The following is a 22,109-nucleotide window of genomic DNA, read 5'->3' on the forward strand; positions in this document are numbered from 1 at the left end:
AGATATACAGACACTCATACAGATATACAGACACATAGAGATATATAGATACGTATACAGATATACAGACACATATACATATATACAGACACATATACAGATATACAGACACATATACAGATATACAGATATACAGACACATATACATAAATACAGACACATATACATATATACAGACACATATACAGATATACAGACACATATACATATATACAGACACATATACAGATATACAGACACATATACAGATATACAGACACATATACATAAATACAGACACATATACATATATATAGACACATATACAGATATACAGACACATATACAGATATACAGACACATATACATATATACAGACACATATACAGATATACAGACACATATACATATATACAGACACATATACATATATACAGACACATATACAGATATACAGACACATATACAGATATACAGACACATATACAGATATACAGACACATATACAGATATACAGACACACATACAGATATACAGACACATATACAGATATACAGACACATATACAGATATACAGACACATATACAGATATACAGACACTCATACAGATATACAGACACTCAAACAGATATACAGACACATATACAGATATGCAGACACTCATACAGATATACAGATATACAGACACATATACAGATATACAGATATACAGACACATATACAGATATACAGACACATATACAGATATACAGACACATATACAGATATACAGACACATATACAGATATACAGACACACATACAGATATACAGACACATATACAGATACACAGATGTATTTACAGATATACTGTACAGATATACAGACACATATACAGATATACAGACACACATACAGATATACAGACACATATACAGATACACAGATGTATTTACAGATATACTGTACAGATATACAGACACATATACAGATATACAGACACATATACAGATATACAGATGTATTTACAGATATACAGACACATATACAGATATACAGACACATATACAGATATACAGACACATATACAGACACACAGGTGTATTTACAGATATACATACTATGGCCCCTATTTATCATCGGTCTTGCAGACCTGATCCAACAGTGCGGATCAGGTCCTCAAGACCTCGCTGAATGCGGAGAGCAATACGCTCTCAGCATTTAACATTGCACCAGCAGCTCAAAGACCGCTGCTCCATAACTTGTTCGTCTGCTCAGAGGCAGCGGACAGAAATCAACCCGATCGAAATACGATTGGGTTGATTGACACCCCCTGCTAGCGGCTGATTGGCCGCAAATCTGCAGGGGGCGGCATTGCACCAGCAGTTCACAAGAACTGCTGGTGCAATAATAAATGCCGAGAGCGTATGCTGTCTGCATTTATCGATGTGCAGCGGACATGATACGCTACTTCGTATCATGTCCGCTCGCACCATGATAAATCTACCCCATAGCGTAAACTGTAAGGGTTAAAAAAAATGTTTGCCAAACACATCAAAAACACATTAAAATAAACTGAAAGGCGCCAAATTATCAAGCTCCGAATGGAGCTTGATGCCCCTGTTTCCGCTCGAGCCTTCTTGTCCGTCTGCTCTGAGGCTGCGGACATCAATCTGCCCGATCCTATACGATCAGGCTGATTGTCAAGAATCTGCAGAGGGCGGCATTGCACAAGCAGTTCACAAGAACTGCTTGTGCAATGATAAATGCCGACAGCGTATGCGGTTGGCATTTATCAATGTGCATCACAAACACTATATTAAACTTTTTAACCCCTAATCTGCCACTCACACACATCACAAGCATTAAATAAACGTATTAACCCCTAATCTGCTGCCCACCCACATCGCCAACACTATTTAAATATATTAACCCCTAAACCGACATCGCCGCCACTATAATAAAGTTATTAACCCCTATTCCACCGCTTCCTGACATCGCCGCCACTAAATAAAGTTATTAACCTCTAAACCTCAAGCCTCCCACATCTCCACCACTAAATAAACCTATTAACCCCTAAACCGCCGCCCCCCACATCGCAAAACACTAAATTAAACTATTAACCCCTAAACCTAACACCCCCCTAACTTTAAATTAAAATTACAATATAACTCTATTTAAATAAATAAAAACTTACCTGTGAAATAAATATAAACCTAACATTAAACTATAAATTAACCTAACATAACTACCGGTAATCTAATAAAATAAAAAATACTACCAATTAAAATATCTAAATGACAAATTTTAAAAAACCTAACACGAATAAAAAAAAAATAATCTAAATTACAACTAAAAAAAACAAATCCTACGAAAAATTTAAAAAATCTAAGTTTTCCAAAAATAATTAACACTAAAAACACGAAAAATAAACAACACTAAGATTACAAACATTTTTTTTTATCAAAAATAAAACAATTACACCTAATCTAATAGCCTTAAAACATAAAAAAGCCCCCCCAAATAAAAACACCCCCTAGCCTACAATAAACTACCAATAGCCCTTAAAATTGTGTTTTGTAGGGCATTGCCCTAAAGAAATCAGCTTTTACCTGTAAAAAATACAAAGTCCCCCAACAGTAAAACCCACCACCCAACCAACCCCCCAAAATAAAAAACCTAGCTCTAATAAAAACCTATGATACCCATTGCCTCTAAAGGGGCATTTGTATGGGCATTGCCCTTAAAAGGGCATTGAGCTCTTTTTCACTGCCCTTAAAAGGGCATTCAACTCTTATTCAAAGTCCAAAGCCCTAATCTAAAAAAAAACCCACCCAAAATAAAGCCCCAAAAAAACCTAACACTATCCCCAGAAGATCTACTCACGGTTTCTGAAGTCCGGACATTCATCTCCAACCAGGCGACGAGGTCTTCATCCAGTAGCTCTCATCCTATTGGCTGTTTTGAACAGCCAATAGGATTTTAGTAGGCCTCATCCTATTGGCTGATTTGAACAGCCAATAGGATTTCAGAAGCTCTCATCCTATTGGCTGATTTGAATTTGAAGAATCAAATCAGCCAATATGAATGCAAAATACACAATTTTGAAATGGATTCCTTGCATTCAACTTCAGTGTATGAAGAGGACGCTCTGCGCAGGATGTCTTCGGCTTCCAGGTTGGCTCCGCTCCGCGACACCGGGATGAAGATAAAAGACGCCTCCGGGATGGATGAAGAACTCGCCGCCTAGATGAAGACCTCGCTGTCTGGATGGAGATGGATGTCCGGACTTCAGGAACCGTGAGAAGATATTCTGGGGTTAGTGTTAGGGGTTGTTTTTTTTTGGGTGTTTTTTTTTTTTTAGATTAGGACTTTGGGCTTGGAAAAAGAGCTGAATGCCCTTTTAAGGGCAATGCAAAAGAGCTAAATGCCCTTTTAAGGGCAAAGCTCAAACAAATGCCCATATAGGGGCAATGGGTAGCTTAGTTTCTTTTTAGAGTTAGGTTTTTTATTTTGGGGGGTTGGTTGGGTGGGTGGTAGATTTTACTGTTGGGGGGACTTTGTATTTTTTTTACAGGTAAAAGAGCTGATTTCTTTAGGGCAATGCCCTACAAAATGCCCTTCTAAGGGCTATTGGTAGTTTATTGTAGGCTAGGGGGTATTTTTATTTGGTGGGGGCTTTTTTATTTTTATAGGGCTATTAGATTAGGTGTAATTGTTTTATTTTTGATAATTTCGTGTGTTTTTTATAATCTTAGGTCTAGATTTGGAGTTTTGTCGGTAACGACCCGCGTAGCTAACGCCGGCTTTTTTCTGGCTGCACCATAAAAATAACTCTGGTATTGAGAGTCCACATAAAGGCTGCGTTAGGCTCCAAAAAAGGAGCGTAGAGCATTTTTAACGCAGCTTCAACTCTCGATACCAGAGTTGCTTACGCAAGCGGCCAGCCTCAAAAACGTGCTCGTGCACGATTCCCCCATAGGAAACAATGGGGCTGTTTGAGCTGAAAAAAAACCTAATACCTGCAAAAAAGCCGCGTTCAGCTCCTAACGCAGCCCCATTGTTTGCTATGCGGAAACACTTCCTACGTCTGCACCTAACACTCTAACATGTACCCCGAGTCTAAACACCCCTAACCTTACACTTCTTAACCCCTAATCTGCCGCCCCCGCTATCGCTGACCCCTGCATATTATTATTAACCCCTAATCTGCCGCTCCGTAAACCGCCGCTACTTACATTATCCCTATGTACCCCTAATCTGCAGCCCTAACATCGCCGACCCCTATATTATATTTATTAACCCCTAATCTGCCCCCCACAACGTCGCCTCCACCTGCCTACACTTATTAACCCCTAATCTGCCGACCGGACCTGAGCGCTACTATAATAAAGTTATTAACCCCTAATCCGCCTCACTAACCCTATAATAAATAGTATTAACCCCTAATCTGCCCTCCCTAACATCGCCAACACCTAACTTCAATTATTAACCCCTAATCTGCCGACTGGAGCTCACCGCTATTCTAATAAATGTATTAACCCCTAAAGCTAAGTCTAACCCTAACACTAACACCCCCCTAAATTAAATATAATTTTAATCTAACAAAATTAATTAACTCTTATTAAATAAATTATTCCTATTTAAAGCTAAATACTTACCTGTAAAATAAATCCTAATATAGCTACAATATAAATTATAATTATATTATAGCTATTTTAGGATTAATATTTATTTTACAGGTAACTTTGTATTTATTTTAACCAGGTACAATAGCTATTAAATAGTTAAGAACTATTTAATAGCTAAAATAGTTAAAATAATTACAAAATCACCTGTAAAATAAATCCTAACCTAAGTTACAATTAAACCTAACACTATACTATCAATAAATTAATTAAATACAATACCTACAAATAACTACAATGAAATAAACTATCTAAAGTACAAAAAATAAAAAAGAACTGTTACAAAAAATAAAAAAATATTTACAAACATAAGAAAAATATTACAACAATTTTAAACTAATTACACCTACTCTAAGCCCCCTAATAAAATAACAAAGCCCCCCAAAATAAAAAAATGCCCTACCCTATTCTAAATAACTAAAGTTCAAAGCTCTTTTACCTTACCAGCCCTGAACAGGGCCCTTTGCGGGGCATGCCCCAAGAAGTTCAGCTCTTTTGCCTGTAAAAAAAACATACAATACCCCCCCCAACATTACAACCCACCACCCACATACCCCTAATCTAACCCAAACCCCCCTTAAATAAACCTAACACTAAGCCCCTGAAGATCTTCCTACCTTATCTTCACCATACCAGGTTCACCGATCGATCCAGAAGAGCTCCTCCGATGTCCTGATCCAAGCCCAAGCGGGGGGCTGAAGAGGTCCATGATCCGGCTGAAGTCTTCATCCAAGCGGGGCAGAAGAGGTCTTCCATCCGATTGAAGTCTTCATCCAAGCGGGATCTTCTATGGTCATCCATCCGGAGCGGAGCGGCAGGATCCTGAAGACCTCCGACGCGGAACATCCATCCTGGCCGACGAGTGAACGACGAATGACGGTTCCTTTAAATGACGTCATCCAAGATGGCGTCCCTCGATTCTATCAGCCAATTGGAATTAAGGTAGGAATATTCTGATTGGCTGATGGAATCAGCCAATCAGAATCAAGTTCAATCCGATTGGCTGATCCAATCAGCCAATCAGATTGAGCTCGCATTCTATTGGCTGTTCCGATCAGCCAATAGAATGCGAGTTCAATCTGATTGGCTGATTGGATCAGCCAATCGGATTGAACTTGATTCTGATTGGCTGATTCCATCAGCCAATCAGAATTTCCTACCTTAATTCCGATTGGCTGATAGAATCCTATCAGCCAATCGGAATTCGAGGGACGCCATCTTGGATGACGTCCCTTAAAGGAACCGTCATTCTTCAGTTGGACGTCGCCGGAAGAAGATGGGTCCGCGGTGGAGGTCTTCAGGATGGAGCCGGTCGTCATCGGATGAAGATAGAAGATGCCGCTTGGATCAAGATGGTTGCCGGTCCGGATCGCCTCTTCTTCCCGGATAGGATGAAGACTTTGGAGCCTCTTCTGAACCTCTTCTAGGTTTATTTAAGGGGGGTTTGGGTTAGATTAGGGGTATGTGGGTGGTGGGTTGTAATGTTGGGGGGGGTATTGTATGTTTTTTTTTACAGGCAAAAGAGCTGAACTTCTTGGGGCATGCCCCGCAAAGGGCCCTGTTCAGGGCTGGTAAGGTAAAAGAGCTTTGAACTTTAGTAATTTAGAATAGGGTAGGGCATTTTTTATTTTGGGGGTCTTTGTTATTTTATTAGGGGGCTTAGAGTAGGTGTAATTAGTTTAAAATTGTTGTAATATTTTTCTTATGTTTGTAAATATTTTTTTATTTTTTGTAACTTAGTTCTTTTTTATTTTTTGTACTTTAGTTAGTTTATTTCATTGTAGTTATTTGTAGGAATTGTATTTAATTTATTTATTGATAGTGTAGTGTTAGGTTTAATTGTAGGTAATTGTAGGTATTTTATTTAATTAATTTAATGATAGTATAGTGTTAGGTTTAATTGTAACTTAGGTTAGGATTTATTTTACATTAATTTTGTAATTATTTTAACTAGGTAACTATTAAATAGTTCTTAACTATTTAATAGCTATTGTACATGGTTAAAATAATTACAAAGTTGCCTGTAAAATAAATATTAATCCTAAAATAGCTATAATATAATTATAATTTATATTGTAGCTATATTAGGATTTATTTTACAGGTAAGTATTTAGCTTTAAATAGGAATAATTTATTTAATAAGAGATAATTAATTTCGTTAGATGTAAATTATATTTAATTTAGGGGGGGTGTTAGTGTTAGGGTTAGACTTAGCTTTAGGGGTTAATACATTTATTAGAATAGCGGTGAGCTCCAGTCGGCAGATTAGGGGTTAATAAGTGTAGGCAGGTGGAGGCGACGTTGAGGGGGGCAGATTAGGGGTTAATAAATATAATATAGGGGTCGGCGGTGTTAGGGGCAGCAGATTATGGGTACATAAGGATAACGTAGGTGGCGGCGCTTTGCGGTCGGCAGATTAGGGGTTAATAAGTGTAGGTAGCTGGCGGCGACTTTGTGGGGGGCAGATTAGGGGTTAATAAATATAATATAGGGGTCAGCGGTGTTAGGGGCAGCAGATTAGGGGTACATAAGGATAACGTAGGTGGCGGCGCTTTGCGGTCGGCAGATTAGGGGTTAATAAGTGTAGGTAGCTGGCGGCGACGTTGTGGGGGGCAGATTAGGGGTTAATAAATATAATATAGGGGTCGGAGGTGTTAGGGGCAGCAGATTAGGGGTATTTATTATAGGGTTAGTGAGGCGGATTAGGGGTTAATAACTTTATTATAGTAGCGCTCAGGTCTGGTCGGCAGATTAGGGGTTAATAAGTATAGGCAGGTGGAGGTGACGTTGAGGGGGGCAGATTAGGGGTTAATAAATATAATATAGGGGTCGGCGGTGTTAGGGGCAGCAGATTAGGGGTACATAAGGATAACGTAGGTGGCGGCGCTTTGCGGTCGGCAGATTAGGGGTTAATAAGTGTAGGTAGCTGGCGGCGACGTTGTGGGGGGCAGATTAGGGGTTAATAAATATAATATAGGGGTCGGCGGTGTTAGGGGCAGCAGATTAGGGGTACATAAGTATAACGTAGGTGGCGGTCGGCAGATTAGGGGTTAAAAAAATTTAATCGAGTGTCGGCGATGTGGGGGGACCTCGGTTTAGGGGTACATAGGTAGTTTATGGGTGTTAGTGTACTTTAGAGTACAGTAGTTAAGAGCTTTATAAACCGGCGTTAGCCCATAAAGCTCAGATTGGGGGGCTTTTTTATTTTATTAGGGGGCTTAGATTAGGGGTAATTAGCTTAACATTCTTGTAATATTTTTTTATTTTTTGTAATTTAGTGTTTGTTTGTTTTTGTAATATAGTTTAGTTATTTAATTGTATTTTAGTTTAGATAATTGTAGTTTAATTAATTTATTGATAGTGTAGTGTTAGGTGTATTTGTAACTTAGGTTAGGATTTACAGGTAATTTTGTAATTATTTTAACTAGGTAGCTATTAAATAGTTATTAACTATTTAATAGCTATTGTACCTAGTTAAAATAAATACAAAGTTACCTGTAAAATAAATATAAACCCTAAAATAGCTACAATGTAATTATTAATTATATTGTAGCTATTTTAGGGCTTATTTTATAGGTAAGTATTTCATTTTAAATAGGAATAATTTAGTTAATAATATTAATATTATTTAGATTTATTTAAATAATAATTAAGTTAGGGGGTGTTAGGGTTAGACTTAGGTTTAGGGGTTAATATATTTAATTTAGGTTGTAGCGGTGTAGGGGGATCAGATTAGGGGGTAATATATTTAATATAGGTGGCGGCGGTGTAGGGGGATCAGATTAGGGCTTAATATATTTAATATAGGTGGCGGCGGTGTAGGGGGTTCAGATTAGAGGTTAATATATTTAATATAGGTGGCAGCGGTGTACGGGGATCAGATTAGGGGTTAATATATTTAATATAGGTGGCGGCGGTGTAGGGGGGTCAGATTAGGGGGTAATACATATAATGTAGGTGGCGGCGGGGTCCGGGAGCAGCGATTTAGGGGTTAAACACTTTATTAGGGATTGTGGTGGGAGATTGCGGTTGACATGCATTAGGTGTTAGGTTTTATTTTGCAGGCAGTTTAGGGAGTTACGGTGCTCCAATACTCAGCGTAAGGCTTGCTACGCCTGCATTTTGTGGCGAGGTGAAAATGGAGTAAGGTTTCTCCATTTTCACCACGTAAGTCCTTACGCTGTATATTGGATACCAAACTGTGCGTCTTTTATATGTCAGTCTATGGGGCAAAAAACTATGGGCGAAGGCAGAAATATACGAGCGTAACTTCTATGTTACGCTGTATATGTGATACCAAACCCGCGCAAAATCTGGCATTGCGGGCGACGCTGCATATCGGATGGGGCCCTCAGTATTTATATATAGTTATATTGTAATTTTAATTTAAAGTTAGGAGGTTAGTTTAATTTAGTGTTTTGCAATGTGGGGGGCCGGCGGTTTGGGGGTTAATAGGTTTATTTAGTGGCCGAGATGTGGGAGACCGGAGGTTTAGGGGTTAATAACTTTATTATAGTGGCGGCGATGTCGGGAGCAGCAGATTAGGGGTTAATAGCTTTTATTAGTGACGGCGATGTCGAGGGCGGCACATTAGGGGTTAATAACTTTATTATAGTGGCGGCAATGTCGGGGAGCGGCGGAATAGGGGTTAATAACTTTATTATAGTGGCGGCAATGTTGGAAGCGGCGGAATAGGGATTAATAACTTTTATTAGTGTTGGCGATGTCGGGAGCGGCAGATTAGGTATAATAATTTTATTTAGGTGTCGCCGATGTCGGGGGCGGTGGATTAGGAGTGTTTAGACTTGGGGTTTATGTTAAGGTGTTAGGTTTAAATGTAACTTTATTTTCCCCATAGACAACAATGGGGTTGCGTTACGGTGATCGCCATTCCGCGATCGCAGGTGTTAGTTTTTTTTTCTAACACTTTCTCCCCATTGATGTCTATGGGGGAAAGCGTGCACGAGCACGTCAAAGCAGCCCTTGTATTTTGTGCGGTATGGAGCTTAACGCAACATTATCGCACGCACAAGGAGGCTTTTCAGAAGCTCGTAATGGCAGCGCTATGGAGGGTGAAACTCTTGTTGCGTTCGTTTCGCACCCTGTTTAGCGTAAAACTCGTAATCTAGGTGATGGTGCAGAAAGATGTGAGGGTTAAAGGTCCATGATACCCAAATATTGAAACACTTGAAAGTGATGCAGCATAGCTATAAAAAGCTGACTAGAAAATATCACCTGAACATCTCTATGTAAAAAAGAAAGATATTTTACCTCGAAATTCAAACCCCATTGAAAAGGACTTAAAGCAGCAAATCAGTATGTCTGTCCCGGGACAGGCAAGGGAGTGAGCCTCATGCACACTCATGTTATTTCCCTATTTAGTTTAAGGAAGTTTACAATGAAATCTCATGAGAGTTAAGTGAAATCTCATGAGAACACAGTAAAAGAATTCATGACCTCAGAACTGTTGATGCTAATTGGCTGCTGTTCATTTCTTAATTATTTTTTTTACCTGCAGCTGGGAGCAGCTGAGTATAACTTTTTACACAGAACTTACTCTGCTGAGCTGAGGAGATTGTGAGGTAAAATATCTTCCTTTTTTACATAGAGAAGCTCAGGTGATATTTTCCTGTCAGCTTTTTACAGTTATACTGCATCAGTTTCAAGTGATTTAGCATATGAGTATTATGTCCCTTTAACTCAGTTCTGTTTACTAGTGTTACTGGCAGTCAAGGGGTAAAATAATTGTTTAGTTGTGGGATCAAGAGTGGGGCTAAGCTGAAGCTTTTGGAGGAACATTGGGCAAGATTACATATGCGGCGTCGCCCGCAAAAGTCGTTGACGCCGGTTTTTACGCAGTGTTGCTATCACATATACGGTGCTGCATATAAATGCGGTGCGCATATTTCCCTCGTCGCACACAATTTTTACTCCCATAATCTAACATAGAACAGTTTCGCAAATCGGTATCACATATTCAGCGCATGGACTTAAAGGGACACTGAACCCAAATTTTTTCTTTCGTGATTCAGATAGAGCAGCAATTTTAAGCTATTTTCTAATTTACTCCTATTATCAAATTTTTTTCGTTCTCTAGCTATCTTTTTTTGAAAAATAAGGCATCTAAGCTAAGGAGCCAGCCAATTGTTGGTTCAGTACACTGGACAGCAGTTGCTTATTGGTGTGTGAATTTATCCACCAATCAGCAAGAACAACCCAGGTTGTTCACCAAAAATGGGCCGGCATCTAAACTTACATTCTTGATTTTCAAATAAAGATACCAAGAGAATGAAGAAAATTTAATAATAGGAGTAAAATATAAAGTTGCTTAAAATTGCTGCTCTATCTGAATCACAAATGAAAAAATTTGGGTTCAGTGTCCCTTTAAGCGCTGAAAATGGAGAAATTTTACTCCATTTTCACCTCGCCACACATAGGCAGGCGCAGCAAGCCTTGCGCTGAAAATGTGAGCACCGTAACTCTGTAACTCCCTTAAAATATTAACTAACACCTAACCCATGCGCAATATCTATCTACCTGTCAACCGCTAACCCCCACCGCAATAACTAATAAAACTATTAACCCCTAATCCGCCATTCACCCACATCGCAATAAACCTAATTAAGCTATTAACTCCTAAACCGCCAACCCCCCACAACGCAAATAACTAATTAAATTAATAAGCCCCCTAACCTAACACCCCCTAAATTAACCCCAATTACCTAAATTAAAAAATACTAAGTTACAATTAAAAACCTAACATTACTTTAAAAATGAAAAAAAACTAAGTTTAAATTAATCTGAAATTACAAAAATAAAAACGTCTAACATTACAGAAAATAATAAACCAAATTATCAAAAATAAAAAAATTAAACCTAATTCCTATGAACATAAAAAAGCCCCCCAAAATAAAAACACCCACTAAACTAATACTAAACTACCAATAGCCCTTAAAAACTCTTTGGCATTAAAAAAAAATCTAAGTCCCCCCTAACAGTAAACCCCACCCACCCACCAAACCCCCCAAAATAAAAAACCTAACACTAAAAAACCTAAGTTACCCATTACCCCTAAAGGGCATTTGTATGGGCATTGCCCTTAAAATGGCATTCAGCTCTTTTACTGCCCTTAAAATGGCATTCAGCTCTTTTTCAGTGCCCAAAATCCCCATTTTTAAAAAAACAAACAAAAATAAAATCCTAACTCTATCCCCCAATAGGTACTCAACCGTTCCTGAAGTCTGGCGGAGAAAGTTTTCTTCCAATCGGGAAGTCTTCTTCCAAGCGGCGATACCTTCTTCCATCGCGGCCACGTCTTCTATCTTTATCCAGGACCAATCCAATGTGGAGCTGAGATGAGATGAGCGAGGAATAGAAGACCAGCGGCCGCAGAGCCATCGAGTATGGAGATCCTCTTTGTACGATCACCGCCGCACACTGGGGTACCTTGCATTCCTATTGACTGATTTGATTCTTCAAATTCAAATCACCTAATAGGATAAGAGCTACTGAAATCCTATTGGCCGTTCAAATCAGCCAATAGGATTTCAGTAGCTCTCATCCTGTTGGCTAATTTGAATTTGAAGAATCAAATCAGCCAATAGGAATGCAAGGTATCCCATATTTAAGAGGGTACCTTGAATTCAATCCTCAGTGTGCGGCGGTGATCATACGAAGAGGATCTCCACAAACGATGGCTCGCCGGTCTTCTGTTCCGGACTCATCTCATCTCCGCGTCGGCTTGGTCCTGGATGAAGATAAAAGACGTTGTCGCGATGGAAGAAGATATCGCCACTTGGAAGAAGACTTCACCACTTGGAAGAAGACTTTCTCCGCTGGACTTCAGGAACAGTGAGTAGCTATTTGGGGGTTATAGTTAGGATTTTATTTTTGGGGGGATTGTTTTTTTTTAGAATAGGGATTTTGGGCACTGAAAAAGAGCTGAATTGCCCTTTTAAGGGCAGTAAAATAGCTGAATGCCCTTATAAGTGCAATGCCTATACAAATGCCCATTATGGGGCAATGGCTAGCTTAGGTTTTTTAGTGTTAGTTTTTTTATTTTAGGGGGTTTGGTGGGTGGGGCGGTTCACTGTTAGGGGGGGACTTAGAAATTTTTTTTTATGCAAAATAGCTGTTTAACTTAAGGCAATGCCCTACAAAAAAGCCTTTTTAAGGGCTATTGGTAGTTTAGTATCAGATTAGGGGGAGTATTTATTTGGGGGGCTTTTTTATTTTCATAGCGATTAGGTTAAAAAAAATATATTTTTGATAATTTGGTTTATTATTTTCTCTAATGTTAGACTTGTTTATTTTTTTTAATTTTAGATTATTTTAATTTAATCTTAGTTTGTTTTTTTAAGTATTGTTAGGATTTTTTGTTTTAATTGTAATTTAGTATTGTATTATTTTATGTAATTAGAGGTTAATTTAGGGGGTGTTAGGTAAGGGGGCTTAGTAATTAAATTAAGTTTATTGCGATGTGGGGGTTGAGCGGTTTAAGAATTAATAGATTAATTAGGTTTATTGCGATGTGGGGGTTTGGCGGTTTAGGGGTTAATAGTTTAATTAGGCATATTGCGTTGTGGGGGTTGGCGGTTTAGGGGTTAATACATTTATTATTAGTTCCGATATGGGGGTGATGGCGGATATAGGGGTTTTGACGTGTCGGCTTTATTTTTGTGAGGCGGTTTAGACTTTTACAGGAGATTTGATATTTATTTTTATTTTCTTAGGCGCCAGCAGTTTCTAAAGTGCCGTAAGTAACTGGCGACTCCAGAAATTTGTATTTACGCACATTTCTGGATATCGCTAGTTTATCCGACTTACGGCACTTTATGAACTGCCGGCGGGGTTAATGTGATTCCCCGATGTGCGAGGTGAAATTACGGGCGGCGTGGGTTTCAGCAGTTACGCTGAAGCCTGTGCCGCATATGTATTCACGCCCCTTGTGTGACCACATCTACCACTATGCCCAGTCACAACTGATTGTGGAAAACAGCTGGCAACACTAGGTCTAATGCTGTGTCGGGTTAGTGCGCAAGCGATAAGCGTTAGGTTTGTTTTTAAACAGTGAACTCCAATAAAGGCTATGGGAGAAGTTAACGCTGTTGCATTATCTGAAGTCCTTAAGTAAGAGCATGTTGGACTTTTTACTTTCAACTTGTAATACGTGCACTAAGTCAGATGCTTTAAAAGTTTACTTTGAGCGGAGTTAGCGCACTGTGTTTAGATAGCAGATGGCACCACACTATGCACCTACTTTTTACTCCTTGCCATAGACCTTTGTGAAGTGGAATCAACTAACTTTATGACTTGAATTTATTTCAGTAACAAAATGGTGGTAGGATTCAATCCGAAAGTCTGCGTTGCTTTCTTTATAAAAGAGAGCTGCTCCTTTGTGGTTGTGAGGAAGAGACGCCCGACTGTCAAATGTCCTTTCAAAACGGTGGCACGAAACAGCGAAAGTTCAGACAGCAGCGACAGCTCAAAAACCAGCGAAGATACAACAGAGAATCCCACCAGTAGCCCAGTGCCCGTCCTAGAAAGTCTCGATGACCTGTTCACAGAGGGCATTCTTGGAAATGAGACTTTATTTGGAGACAATAAAATATTTTATCATGAAGAAGAAATAGATATCCCTGACCTAGTAACCAAACAGCTGTTAGCAAGATGAGTATTGTCAATTATGCACGTCCCATTGTGTAGGTGATGATAGAGGGGATTGCATTTAGAGCATCTGTTAGCTACAGAAACATGAATTGGCACATTTGCTCATTTCCTGCAAATACTGGCATCCACCCCTGGTAGAAAACAGTCATTCATTAGAATTAAATTTCAGCAGAGGCAAGTTGGGTCTCAGACTGCAGCAATATTGTTCTGTGATTAGAACAGTTTAGAAGAAAAATAAGTAGCCTTTTGTGCACAAGCGTGCCCTCTCGCATGTTTACACCCTGGTGTATGACCCTGTAAATCAGATCTGTCTGTCTGACAACTTCTATAAATAAAATACTCTATATGGCTGAGCCAGACAGGATATCTGAGTGCTCTTCATTTATACACAAGGGTTACTTATATAGAACTAGAGTATTGCAGGAAATACGGTATATTGTGTGTGTAACTAGCTGTGTGCAATGACGCAAGTACACCAGACATACTGTATATTGTGTGTGTAACTAGCTGTGTGCAATGACACAAGTACACTAGACATACTGTATATTGTGTGTGTAACTAGCTGTGTGCAATGACACAAGTACACCAGACATACTGTATATTGTGTGTAACTAGCTGTGTGCAATGACACAAGTACACCAGACATACTGTATATTGTGTGTAACTAGCTGTGTGCAATGACACAAGTACACCAGGCATACTGTATATTGTGTGTATAACTAGCTGTGTGCAATGACACAAGTACACCAGACATACTGTATATTGTGTGTGTAAGTAGCTGTGTGCAATGACACAAGTACACCAGACATACTGTATATTGTGTGTGTAACTAGCTGTGTGCAATGACACAAGTACACCAGACATACTGTATATTGTGTGTGTAACTAGCTGTGTGCAATGACACAAGTACACCAGATATACTGTATATTGTGTGTGTAAGTAGCTGTGTGCAATGACACAAGTACACCAGACATACTGTATATTGTGTGTGTAACTAGCTGTGTGCAATGACACAAGTACACCAGACATACTGTATATTGTGTGTATAACTAGCTGTGTGCAATGACACAAGTACACCCGGCATACTGTATATTGTGTGTGTAAGTAGCTGTGTGCAATGACACAAGTACACCAGACATACTGTATATTGTGTGTGTAACTAGCTGTGTGCAATGACACAAGTACACCAGACATACTGTATATTGTGTGTGTAACTAGCTGTGTGCAATGACACAAGTACACCAGATATACTGTATATTGTGTGTAACTAGCTGTGTGTAATGATACAAGTACACCAGACATACTGTATATTGTGTGTGTAACTAGCTGTATGTAATGACACAAGTACACCAGACATACTGTATATTGTGTGTGTAACTAGCTGTGTGCAATGATACAAGTACACCAGACATACTGTATATTGTGTGTGTAACTAGCTGTATGTAATGACACAAGTACACCAGACATACTGTACATTGTGTGTGTAACTAGCTGTGTGCAATGACACAAGTACACCAGACATACTGTATATTGTGTGTGTAATTAGCTGTGTGCAATGACACAAGTACACCAGACATACTGTATATTATGTGTGTAACTAGCTGTGTGCAATGACACAAGTACACCAGACATACTGTATATTGTGTGTGTAACTAGCTGTGTGCAATGACACAAGTACACCAGACATACTGTATATTGTGTGTAACTAGCTGTGTGCAATGATACAAGTACACCAGACATACTGTATATTGTGTGTGTAACTAGCTGTGTGCAATGACACAAGTACACCAGACATACTGTAATACTGTGTGTGTAACTAGCTGTGTGCAATGACACAAGTACACCAGACATACTGTATATTATGTGTGTAATTAGCTGTGTGCAATGACACAAGTACACCAGACATACTGTATATTGTGTGTAACTAGCTGTGTGCAATGATACAAGTACACCAGACATACTGTATATTGTGTGTGTAACTAGCTGTATGTAATGACACAAGTACACCAGACATACTGTATATTGTGTGTGTAACTAGCTGTGTGCAATGATACAAGTACACCAGACATACTGTATATTGTGTGTGTAACTAGCTGTATGTAATGACACAAGTACACCAGACATACTGTACATTGTGTGTGTAACTAGCTGTGTGCAATGATAAAAGTACACCAGACATACTGTATATTATGTGTGTAATTAGCTGTGTGCAATGACACAAGTACACCAGACATACTGTATATTATGTGTGTAACTAGCTGTGTGCAATGACACAAGTACACCAGACATACTGTATATTGTGTGTAACTAGCTGTGTGCAATGATACAAGTACACCAGACATACTGTATATTGTGTGTGTAACTAGCTGTGTGCAATGACACAAGTACACCAGACATACTGTAATACTGTGTGTGTAACTAGCTGTGTGCAATGACACAAGTACACCAGACATACTGTATATTGTGTGTGTAACTAGCTGTGTGCAATGACACAAGTACACCAGACATACTGTACATTGTGTGTGTAACTAGCTGTGTGCAATGATACAAGTACACCAGACATACTGTATATTGTGTGTGTAACTAGCTGTGTGCAATGACACAAGTACACCAGACATACTGTAATACTGTGTGTGTAACTAGCTGTGTGCAATGACACAAGTACACCAGACATACTGTATATTGTGTGTGTAACTAGCTGTGTGCAATGACACAAGTACACCAGACATACTGTACATTGTGTGTGTAACTAGCTGTGTGCAATGATACAAGTACACCAGACATACTGTATATTGTGTGTGTAACTAGCTGTGTGCAATGACACAAGTACACCAGGCATACTGTATATTGTGTGTGTAACTAGCTGTGTGCAATGACACAAGTACACCAGACATACTGTATATTGTGTGTGTAACTAGCTGTGTGTAATGACACAAGTACACCAGACATACTGTATATTGTGTGTGTAAGTAGCTGTGTGCAATGACACAAGTACACCAGACATACTGTATATTGTGTGTGTAACTAGCTGTGTGCAATGACACAAGTACACCAGACATACTGTATATTGTGTGTGTAACTAGCTGTGTGCAATGACACAAGTACACTAGACATACTGTATATTGTGTGTGTAACTAGCTGTGTGCAATGACACAAGTACACCAGACATACTGTATATTGTGTGTAACTAGCTGTGTGCAATGATACAAGTACACCAGACATACTGTATATTGTGTGTGTAACTAGCTGTGTGTAATGACACAAGTACACCAGACATACTGTATATTGTGTGTGTAACTAGCTGTGTGCAATGACACAAGTACACCAGACATACTGTATATTGTGTGTGAAACTAGCTGTATGTAATGACACAAGTACACCAGACATACTGTATATTGTGTGTGTAACTAGCTGTGTGCAATGACACAAGTACACAAGACATATTGTACATTGTGTGTGTAACTAGCTGTGTGCAATGATACAAGTACACCAGACATACTGTATATTGTGTGTGTAACTAGCTGTGTGCAATGACACAAGTACACCAGACATACTGTATATTGTGTGTGTAACTAGCTGTGTGTAATGATACAAGTACACCAGACATACTGTATATTATGTGTGTAACTAGCTGTGTGCAATGACACAAGTACACCAGACATACTGTATATTATGTGTGTAACTAGCTGTGTGCAATGACACAAGTACACCAGACATACTGTATATTGTGTGTGTAACTAGCTGTGTGCAATGACACAAGTACACCAGACATACTGTATATTGTGTGTAACTAGCTGTGTGCAATGACACAAGTACACCAGACATACTGTATATTGTGTGTAACTAGCTGTGTGCAATGATACAAGTACACCAGACATACTGTATATTGTGTGTGTAACTAGCTGTGTGCAATGACACAAGTACACCAGACATACTGTACATTGTGTGTGTAACTAGCTGTGTGCAATGATACAAGTACACCAGACATACTGTATATTGTGTGTGTAACTAGCTGTGTGCAATGACACAAGTACACCAGACATACTGTATATTGTGTGTGTAACTAGCTGTGTGCAATGGCACAAGTACACCAGACATACTGTATATTGTGTGTGTAACTAGCTTTGTGCAATGACACAAGTACACCAGGCATACTGTATATTGTGTGTGTAACTAGCTGTGTGCAATGACACAAGTACACCAGACATACTGTATATTGTGTGTGTAACTAGCTGTGTGCAATGACACAAGTACACCAGACATACTGTATATTGTGTGTAACTAGCTGTGTGTAATGACACAAGTACACCAGACATACTGTATATTGTGTGTGTAATTAGCTGTGTGCAATGACACAAGTACACCAGACATACTGTATATTGTGTGTGTAACTAGTTGTGTGTAATGACACAAGTACACCAGACATACTGTATATTGTGTGTGTAACTAGCTGTGTGTAATGACACAAGTACACCAGACATACTGTATATTGTGTGTGTAACTAGCTGTGTGTAATGACACAAGTACACCAGGCATACTGTATATTGTGTGTGTAACTAGCTGTGTGTAATGACACAAGTACACCAGACATACTGTATATTGTGTGTGTAACTAGCTGTGTGCAATGACACAAGTACACCAGACATACTGTATATTGTGTATGTAACTAGCTGTGTGCAATGACACAAGTACACCAGACATACTGTATATTGTGTGTGTAACTAGCTGTGTGTAATGACACAAGTACACCAGACATACTGTATATTGTGTGTGTAACTAGCTGTGTGCAATGACACAAGTACACCAGACATATTGTACATTGTGTGTGTAACTAGCTGTGTGCAATGATACAAGTACACCAGACATACTGTATATTGTGTGTGTAACTAGCTGTGTGTAATGACACAAGTACACCAGACATACTGTATATTGTGTGTGTAAGTAGCTGTGTGCAATGACACAAGTACACCAGACATACTGTATATTGTGTGTGTAACTAGCTGTGTGTAATGATACAAGTACACCAGACATACTGTATATTATGTGTGTAACTAGCTGTGTGCAATGACACAAGTACACCAGACATACTGTATATTATGTGTGTAACTAGCTGTGTGCAATGACACAAGTACACCAGACATACTGTATATTGTGTGTGTAACTAGCTGTGTGCAATGACACAAGTACACCAGACATACTGTATATTGTGTGTAACTAGCTGTGTGCAATGATACAAGTACACCAGACATACTGTATATTGTGTGTGTAACTAGCTGTGTGCAATGACACAAGTACACCAGACATACTGTACATTGTGTGTGTAACTAGCTGTGTGCAATGATACAAGTACACCAGACATACTGTATATTGTGTGTGTAACTAGCTGTGTGCAATGACACAAGTACACCAGGCATACTGTATATTGTGTGTGTAACTAGCTGTGTGTAATGACACAAGTACACCAGACATACTGTATATTGTGTGTGTAACTAGCTGTGTGTAATGACACAAGTACACCAGACATACTGTATATTGTGTGTGTAAGTAGCTGTGTGCAATGACACAAGTACACCAGACATACTGTATATTGTGTGTGTAACTAGCTGTGTGCAATGACACAAGTACACCAGACATACTGTATATTGTGTGTAACACAGAAAATAATAAAATAATTACAAGTTTTTTAAACTAATTACACCTAATCTAATCCCCCTAATAAAATCAAAAAGCCCCCCAAAATAATAAAAAGCCCTACCCTATACTAAATTACAAATAGCCCTTAAAAGGGCTTTTTGCGGGGCATTGCCCCAAAGTAATCAGCTCTTTTACCTGAAAAAAAAGTACAATACCCCCCAACATTAAATCCCACCACCCACACAACCAACCCTACTCTAAAACCCACCCAATCCCCCTTTAAAAAAAACTAACAATAACCCCTTGAAGATCACCCTACCTTGAGACGTCTTCACCCAACTGGGCCGAAGTCCTCCACGAAGCCAGGCGAAGTGGTCCTCCAGACGGGCAGAAGTCTTCATCCAAGCCGGCCAGAAGAGGTCCTCCAGACGGGCAGAAGTCTTCATCCAGGCGGCATCTTCTATCTTCATCTATCCGGCGCGGAGCGGGTCCATCTTCAAGACATCCGACGCTGAGCATCCTCTTCCAACGACATCAGACGACTGAATGACGGTTCCTATAAATGATGTCATCCAAGATGGCGTCCCTTGAATTCTGATTGGCTGATAGAATTCTATCAGCCAATCGGAATTAAGGTAGGAAAAATCCTATTGGCTGATGCAATCAGCTAATAGGATTGAAGTTCAATCCTATTGGCTGATCCAATCAGCCAATAGGATTGAGCTGGCATTCTATTGGCTGTTCCAATCAGATTAGATTAGGTGTTATTATTTTCTGTAATTTAGTTTTTTGGGTTTTTTTGGACTTTAGATAATTTTATTTCATTTTATTTAATTGTAGTTGTATTTAATGTAGGTAATTAATTTAATGATAGTGTAGTGTTAGGCGTAATTGTAACTTAGGTTAGGTTTTATTTTACAGGTACTTTTGTATTTATTTTTACTAGGTAGCTATTAAATAGTTAATAACTATTTAATAACTATTCTACCTAGTTAAAATAAATACAAAGTTGCCTGTAAAATAAAAATAAATCCTAAAATAGCTACAATGTAACCAGTGGAGGCTCCTCCATATGTTCACAGTCGCACGTGAACCCCCTAAAAAATCCCCAGTGAAAAGAAAACCCCAAAAGAAATGAGAAATAAAAAATTAACAAATTCACGCCTAGATTAAGAGTTTTGCATTAGAAGGGGTGCGTTAGCTACACGTGTTTTTTTTTCCCGCACCTTTTAAACAACACTGGTATTTAGAGTTCTCAGAAGGGCTGCGTTAGGCTCCAAAAAGGGAGCGTACAGGCATATTTACTGCCACTGCAACTCTCAATACCAGCGTTGCTTACGGACGCGGCCAGCTTAAAAAACGTGCTTATGCACGATTCCCCCATAGGAAACAATGGGGCAGTTTGAGCTAAAAAAAAACTAACACCTGCAAAAAAGCAGCGTTCAGCTCCTAACGCAGCCCCATTGTTTCCTATGGGGAAACACTTCCTAAGTCTGCACCTAACACCCTAACATGTACCCCGAGTCTAAACACCCCTAACCTTACACTTATTAACCCCTAATCTGCCGACCCCGCTATCGCTGACCCCTGCATATTATTTTTAACCCCTAATCTGCTGCTCCGTACACCGCCGCAACCTACGTTATCCCTATGTACCCCTAATCTGCTGCCCCTAACACCGCCGACCCCTATATTATATTTATTAACCCCTAATCTGCTGCCCCCAACCTACAATTATTAACCCCTAATCTGCCGACCGGACCTCACCGCTACTCTAATAAATGTATTAACCCCTAAAGCTAAGTCTAACCCTAACACTAACACACCCCTAAATTAAATATAATTTTATTCTGACGAAATAAAATAATTCTTATTAAATAAATTAATCCTATTTACAGCTAAATACTTACCTGTAAAATAAACCCTAATATAGCTACAATATAAATAATAATTATATTGTAGCTATTTTAGGATTAATATTATTTTACAGGCAACTTTGTATTTATTTTAACCAGGTACAATAGCTATTAAATAGTTAAAATAATTTCAAAATTACCAGTAAAATAAATCCTAACCTAAGTTACAATTAAATCTAACACTACACTATCAATAAATTAATTAAATAAACTATCTACAATTATCTACAATTAAATCAACTA

Source organism: Bombina bombina, chromosome 9 (assembly GCF_027579735.1).
Source record: "Bombina bombina isolate aBomBom1 chromosome 9, aBomBom1.pri, whole genome shotgun sequence".
In the NCBI taxonomy this organism is placed as follows: Eukaryota; Metazoa; Chordata; class Amphibia; order Anura; family Bombinatoridae; genus Bombina; species Bombina bombina.